Source organism: Pseudochaenichthys georgianus, chromosome 5 (genome assembly GCF_902827115.2).
Source record: "Pseudochaenichthys georgianus chromosome 5, fPseGeo1.2, whole genome shotgun sequence".
Classification (NCBI taxonomy): domain Eukaryota; kingdom Metazoa; phylum Chordata; class Actinopteri; order Perciformes; family Channichthyidae; genus Pseudochaenichthys; species Pseudochaenichthys georgianus.
Window position 1 is genome coordinate 749,144 of NC_047507.1, and position 8,773 is coordinate 757,916.

Here is an 8,773-nt window from a genome sequence, read left to right on the forward strand (position 1 = left end):
ATGAGGCCAGATCAATTAAACCAGGATACATCCTTTACTGTCAAACTGGGTCTAAACACAGCTGCCTGTGCGTTTGATCAATACTTTCTGATTTTATATTTATTATATGCTACTAATCAGCTACATGGCCCTAATGTGTAAAGTTATACAACCATTTGGACCAGTGCTTTTCACCAGTAGACTCGTGCAGGCCAGAGTAGCTGGAGTGATTCTCCATCGGAAAACACCGTGGAGTACTTTTTGAGTATTCATTTTTTTATTTATGGAGAGCATGAAACTTCCTGATGAACAAGACAGACAGGAAGTAAACACAAAGAGGAACAAGGTATGTGCTCTGGGAGTGTTTGAAGACTAAAAATAGATGTTGATCATTTTCAGACAGGTATTAATTTCAATCAGGAGAGACTTCATTTAGTTTAAAGAACATTTATTGACACATTTCATATGATAAATGTTAAGTCTTTGGTGATTAGACCCCGATCCTGAAATCGTATATCTAAAGGGGGAAATGTAGCTGTGAGCATATAGGGAATATTGTCTATATTTGTGTCTATGTTTTGGGTTTGTGCATTTTATGTATGAAAAGTGTATAAATAAAGTTGTATCTGCTTTGATTAGCTGAAATGTAAATAGTAAATGTACTTAATGAAATGTGTCTATACATGAATATGTTTGTATGTTAGTAAATGCAAAAGTGGATATGAATGAGAACATAGTATGTTGACAGTTATACTTTAATCAGATCTAAATATAATATTCTTATTTTGTTTGTAAATATCTTCGCTGAAAGATGTTTTTGACTCCAGGAAAGAGAAGCTGATTATCTAACAGGATCCTAAGAAAATCATAAATCCTACCTTTTTAACTAAATTGACAGTAAAATAATTTTGCAATTTTGTGCATGTATTTTTAGACACATCAGGAAACATTGATTGGGATAAACCCCTTGAGATGCCACCATCACGTTTTCAAGGGGGTCTCGACAATAGCAACAACTTACAGACATACATAAACAAAAGAACAAAATGCAAAACATGACACACAAGACAAACCACGTACAGTCTGTTAAGTGAAACTCAAGCAATGCACACAATCATTACAATTTGTCAGTCGAGCAAATCAGTTTCATCAATATCAGTTATAACAAGTGCAGACCCAGTTGAAAGTGAGATAACAATGCATGTTTAAATAAACCCAATGATGCAAGAAGATCCTAATGGCAGCAGGTAAAGTATTCCAGTCAGTTGGGGCTTTGAACATGAACGCTCTTCTGCCAATACCTGCTACATTTACTTACATTTCCTCTACTGGGTTTCCATTTATGAGAGAAATAATCTCTGTCGTTAACAAATGTTTACTTACATGTTTAGTTCAGCAGGATAATCTCATTAACACCAATTTATGATGTTTGAAGGGTAAATGCAATTGCCAGAAGTAAAAATGATATCAAAGTCAAAGTCAACTTTATTGTCAATCTTTCAGTTTGTGTGTACACTTGCTTTGACGCACTACAGTATCCTGTTGAAGGAACGGTGATAATATTATACACAAGGGAAAACAAGGTGAATTGAACCATCCCAACGAAAACGGCCAAGACACACATTGAGCCCAGAAAACGAATGTTATTAAGGGCTGTAAATATAAGAAACTTATGTCTAAAATGAACAACATTCTTAGGAGATGTAACCTCTTGAGGCCTGGGCCCTAACCCTAACCCTCGAAAAATGAAATGCCCAGAATGAATGAGTATATCTTCACTTCCAAAAGGGGTATATGAATATCCTTTTTATCAAAGCAATGATACACCTGTGTGGTGTTTGTGTGTGTGGTGTTGTGTGTGTGTGTGTGTGTGTGTGTGTGTGTGTGTGTGTGTGTGTGTGTGTGTGTGTGTGTGTGTGGTGTGTGTGTGTGTGTGTGTGTGTGTGTGGTGTGTGTGTGTGTGTGTGTGTGTGTGGTGTGTGTGTGTGTGGGTCGTGTGTGTGTGTGTGTGTGGTGTGGGTGTGTGTTTGTGTGTGTGTGTGTGTTTCTGTGTGTGTTCAATTGGGATCAATAGGGTATCTCTCTACGTATCTATCTATATATCTAACACAGGGATTATAGTCTCTGCAGACCATTTACATGCACTAACACCTATTATACACTACACACACACTACAGAAGAGGGAAAACCCCAAAAAGCAGAAAGAGGCTGTGAATGCAGGACTTGTAGTGAAGTATTTTCATATTGTGGGATATGTACTTTACTAAAGTAATGGATCTAAATACTTTGGCTGTGTCTACAGTTTGAAAAAAATGTTTACACCCCTCCTTTTTCTCATTGTTAACGTCATAATGTCAGGTGTGGCAGGTATGTAAAAAGGCGTGTAAAAAGAGGTGGGAGCAGGGCCGGTTCTAGCCAATTTGATGCCCTAGGCGAGATTTTAGCTGCCAAAACTTTCAAACCTGTTTGTCCCAATAATTATAAAGGAGTGCCTTGGAAATATTTGTTTACATAAATTGTGATCAAAACGTTTGAGACCCACTGAGATAACTTAGACTAAAGTGAACTATCTAAACACTCAGAGTCCTCTACCTCGCTGAATCTCAGCCTCCACCCTTGTTGTAAAAACATCTTCTTCTTATTATCTGTAAGAGCAGCTAGCACCAGATGCTAATAACCGGTGTGCCCTCTCTCTCTCCCTCGCTCGCTCCTACGTCGCACTTTGGCTGTGAGCTGCGGGCGCCTGATAAGCCAACATCCCCCATTTTCATCACTTACAGCACCCATCGTACAGGGCAAATGAAAAGTGTAACCGGGGTGAAAAGGGTGTTACAGTTACTTAATTAAGAATGTTGTTACATCTAGGCCGACAATTAGGATGAGTACCAACGGTCCAAAAAAAATGTTTCCCTCCCAGAGCTACCAGCGCAGCGCCCCCCCCAGATCTAACACCTATTTCGCCTGTGCCGAAAACCGGCCCTGGGCGGGAGTATAAACACACACACACACCAACAAACACGGGATTTGTCCATGATCTTATAGGATGAAGGGAAGTTAAATGAAAATGAAACTTATTTTGATATTTCACAATAATGATGGATTCACAATTCATAATAAAAAGTTGGGGGAAAAGTGAAGTGACAATTCTCAAGGACTCTTCTGTAGTTAGAGGTTAAGACCCTTAACAACACACACACACACACACACACACACACACACACACACACACACACACACACACATACACACACACACATACACACACACACCCACACACACACACACACACACACACACACACACACACACACAAGCGCACGCACACACACACCTCTCTGGATGAAACAATGGAAGTAACCTTGTTGCCTTTTCTTTTTACTGCTTGAACATCAGATTAATAAAAACAACTTGAATCTGAATAATTCTATGTTAGAAAGGTAAAATAATTCAAACTGAATTGATCCCATGAGAATCATTTAGATTAAAAGCAGCACAGAAAGTAATAATGATAATGTGGAGCTATTCATTAAGGGTACAATCAGTGCTGGCTTCAATATATCTATAACTATTAAAAGTTACCTTTCTATAATGCAGAAACAAGGCATTTAATGTGTATTATTATATATATTATATAGTTGATTTATTATTTTCTGAATGTGAAAGCAGATTTTTACTGTAGATAATTGATGCGGTGTAATCTTTGATACTGTTGGATGATTTAATATATAAGAAATCCTCATGTTTTGTAATATAAAAAATGTACTGGAAATTAGTTCATAGATACCAAATACCTTCTGTCTCTCAATGAAATTAAAAGTAAAAGCTGGACTGTGGGGTAGTGGTTGTGCAATGTTGCATCATGGGAGTTGTAGTCTTCTCCAGAATTCCATCAGTGTTCCTGGTTCTGGAGATTTTAGCATCTCCTCTGATATAAAGTGTGAGATCAGCATGTTTTATCCATAAACTGTATTATCCCCGACAGGGGCGGTTCTACAGGGGGGTTTGCGATTCAGATGAGGCCCCCTCCGCGAGGTGAGGCCCCCCTCTGTGAGGTGAGCAGTCTAGGGAGGGACGGACCTGCCTACACCCATACGTGCAAATAACCAGTTCAACAAGTCACACAATGCTGTCTGGCTAATGCAAATAGGCTAATTATGATACTAAAAGGGAAGTGTCCCAAAACATTTCAGAAATAACTGTTTCTGCCAGAACCAGAGAAGAGTTCAATGTATTTTTGTAACTAATTAACTGATAAGATACAAGAAGAGTTTAAGATATTGCTAGAGATATCATTTCACATACTTTTATCAGAAATAATGTATTAATTTATACAATTCTGGTCTTAATTCAAAATCTTACACATTTGGAATTTAGTTATAGTGAATCATCAAAGACATTATACTTCAATTTGTATTTTATTTCCATATGTAAACATATAAGAAGGGCGGGGTCCATGACAGGTGCTCAAGCTATTTTGACTACACTGACCCGGGTATGTAATATTGCAACAAAGACATAACCTGCTCAAAATAAAATGTGATGAATGTATTCCACAATAACTGAATATGTACATGTTCTAGACATTGTAATAATCACAAAAAAAAAACATTTGAGGCATTTTACTTACTTGAACGATAAAACAAAGAGGTGTTGCTCGTTTGAAGATTCTGAAGTTGTGTGAGTGTATGGCCAGAGGGCAGGACCTATACACACCTTTAATACCAAATAGCATAGTGAGGCTGAACAAAAGGACCGTTTGACTATGTACATGTAGTCTTTAAAAAAACAAAACATGTACTGACTCTTTTAGGATAGCTTAAAGTAATGTTGTAAAATTACAACCGGGGTCCTTACAGGGTTAACTATGCGGTACTATTCAATCCACGTAAATTACACATCACAGCAATGAGGCCAGATCAATTAAACCAGGATACATCCTTTACTGTCAAACTGGGTCTAAACACAGCTGCCTGTGCGTTTGATCAATACTTTCTGATTTTATATTAGTATATGCTACTAATCAGCTACATGGCCCTAATGTGTAAAGTTATACAATCATTTGGACCAGTGCTTTTCACCAGTAGACTCTTGCAGGCAAGAGTAGCTGGAGTGATCCTCCATCGGAAAACACTGTGGAGTACTTTTTGAGTATTCATTTTTTTATTTATGGAGAGCATGAAACTTCCTGATGAACAAGACAAACAGGAAGTAAACACAAAGAGGAACAAGGTATGTGCTCTGGGAGTGTTTGAAGACTAAAAATAGATGTTGATCATTTTCAGATAGGTTTTTATTTCAATCAGGAGAGACTTCATTTAGTTTAAAGAACATTTATTGACACATGTCATATGATAAATGTTAAGTCTTTGGTGATTAGACCCCGATCCTGAAATCGTATATATAAAGGGGGAAATGTAGCCGTGAGCATATAGGGAACCCCCAAAAAAGGAGGAAAGTGGATGAGAGATAAGGAGATCGGGCCACTTGACGAAGGATCTTAACTTACCAGGTGGAATTTCATCTCAAACTTTGATTTAACCAGGTGGTCCCATTGAGATCATCGATCTCTTTTCCAAGGGAGACCTGCAGCAAGTAGGTTACAACAGAAAACGTAAAACAACAGAAAACCATAAGGACATCATATTTACAGGGCTACATCTACATACCTATCGACATTGACAAGTATAAACAGTATCAAATAGCATTGCACCTATCTGAGCTTTAAAAACATGCAGTGGAACCAAATTGCTCAGTTTCAATCTGTTTGAAGACTGTTCCAAGCAGGAGGAGCTGCGCACATAAAAGCTTCGTACCTAAGTCAGTCCTTGCCTTGGCATATGTAACTCCATGTGTGATCAGAGAGATGTAAGATGGGAGTTTACCCAACATGGCTTATAGAGGAACATGTACCATTACCGATGACTGAGCCTCCGTGCAGTAAGTGAAGGCAAACCTGCCCTGGCATACAGGGTACAGTGATGAGTAAGTGCTTACAAATAGTAACAAATCTCAGTGCGCTGTGATAGGCGGCATCAGTGGCGGATTTAGGATTGTAAGAGATCCGGGGCTTAGCCCAGGAGTTGTTGGGGGGGGTGCAGGGGTACAGTGCTACCCCTGCCTGAGGTGGACCAAACATTCTTTAGGGGGGTCGTCGCCTCCTCTTGGGGGGTCCGGGGGCATGCTCCCCCGGGAAGATTTGTTTTTAAATATTGAAGTTGAAAGCATCAATCTGGTGCACTTTGAGTGCAACATTAACCCTACCTTAATAACACCTTAAAGCGGACAAAAGGCACTGGAGAACACTCATTAACACCCTTTAATGAAGCAAACTAATGCCTTAACTCACTCAAATAGTAGTTTACTTATTAAGGTGAAACGAATGTGCGTAGTGTTTTAAAGGATGTGAATAGTCTCTTCTGGCGCATTGCTTATCGTTTTATAGATCTATTCTCATCCACCATCTTTGTTTGTGACGTAAAAAATGTGTAAGAGTCACGTTTCTGAATCGGACACTCTGAGTGGATGCAGTCACAGCCAATCGGAGTCTGATTCAGAGGGTTGCCTGTCAGTTCCGTTGTTATGTGTACTGAAATGAGAGCTGGTATAATTCCACGCGCGAAAACAAAATAAAAAATGGAATACGTTATTTTATGAAGGGTTAACGTTACATCTTAGGATAATTTTTAGTCATGTTCTGTATACATACTAACTAGGGCTGAACGATACACCGTGTCATGGCGATAACCGCGATATTCGCATGCGCGATATTCACACCGCAGGGACGTGCGGTTTTATTGATTTTTTTTCAAAATGCTAACGCACTTTAGCAAAGAATTCAAAATAAAGATACCCTTATTACTTATCGAAACTGCACATACAATATATCCGATTAAAGCGGAGACTCCACAGATTATTTAAGTATAGTATCCAAGCGATCCGATCTCGCGACAGGGGAAGAAAACACAGAGATCACAACACGTACCTTTTACGGAGCTTTTACGGGAGATTGTCTCACCGTAGCTGTCAATCTGATCAAAAGACGTGTTCAATGGCATTAAAACGAGAAAAAACGCGGCTGAATCGGTTGATCCATAGGTTAATAATGTATATGTGGCTTTGAAGCAATTGTTTATAATCCATAATTCCATTTTTTTTTTTTATCGGAGCACAAAAGTTAGCTGCTAATGGTAGCCACCGGAGTGTATGCAGCTTCCGGTTTTGGCTACGCGTCACTCTCACTCCTTATTTGGTAATGTGTGACCGGAAGCAACAGCCACTCTGGTGGCTAAAAATGGAATTATGGATTATAAATGAAATAATTTTTGTATACAGAGACGTTAAAAACCTATGGATTAACCGATTCAGCCGCGTTTTTTCTGGTTTTAATGCCATTGAACACGTCTTTTGATCAGATTGACAGCTACGGTGAGGCGATCTCCCCAAGAAGCTCCGTAAAGGTACGTGTTGTGATGTCTGTGTTTGCTTCCCCTGTCGCGAGTTCGGATCACTCAGTGATGATACTATATACCTAAATAATCTGTGGAACCTCAGCTTTAATCGGATATCTTGTATGTGCAGCTACGATAAGTAATTGGGTACTTTTATCTTGACTTCTGTGCCAAAGTCCGTTAGCATTTTTCGCTCAGGGGTCATTTAGATGCTTCTTATGAGACTTGTGTTTTGTTTTGGTAAAAATGGTTTGTTTCATATAAAAAAGTAAAGTACCCACCGGGACCTTGGGGCTTAACAGGTTAAAAAAAAACGCAATATATATCGCAGGGTACAAAAAACCGCAATGTCAGTTTTTTTCAATATTGTGCAGCCCTAATACTAACATAAGGGTATACTTAGTGTGGTTACTCCATGTTTACTAGCTATAACATTAACGTCACATCGCTCTTTTTCACTTCTTACTCAGTCAGCCAGAGTGCAGATAGGCTGGATTATTGTAACTCTTTATTATCAGGGAGTACCAAGAAGTCAGTCAAGTCGCTTCAGCTGATTCAAAATGCTGCAGCTCGTGTACTAGCCAGAGTTAGGAGAAGGGACCACATTACTCCTGTTCTGGCTGCCTTACACTGGCTCCCTATAGAACACAGGATATAATTTAAAATTCTTCTTCTCGCCTACAAAGCCCTTAATGGGCAGGCGCCATCTTACCTTAAAGAACTCATTATACCCTACTGTCCTACTAGGGCATTGCGTTCCAAGAATGCAGGGTTGTTTGTTGTTCCTAGAGTCTCTAAAAGTACAATGGGAGCCAGAGCCTTTTCTTATCAAGCTCCACATTTGTGGAATCAGCTTCCAGTTTGTGTTCGGGCGGCAGACACCCTATCCGTTTTTAAGAGTGCGCTTAAGACCTTCCTTTTTGATAAAGCTTATAGTTAGGGCTGATTAGATTCAGCCCCTAGTTTAGCTGATATAGGCTTAGTTTGTCGGGGGACATCTTACTTCTTCCTTCTCTCTGTCTATACCCGTGTACACTCATGTTCCGATTAACCCAGCTTCCCCACATTTCTTTCTTTTTGGTGTCTATATACGCTGGGATCCGGAGTCATGGATGATCCTGCGGTCCTGAGTCCTGGATCGCGAGCGCTGGATCTTGAGCCGTGGCTGTGGTCCTGCATCATCGGTCCTGGATGGATATCCTCGTGGATTCATCTTCCTATTATACACACATGCATTTCCAAACATCTGGACTACCTATGTTGCAAATGTATTATCTTTTCAATTTACACACGGCATCTATTGCACGTCTGTCCGTCCTGGGAGAGGGATCCCTCCTCTGTTGCT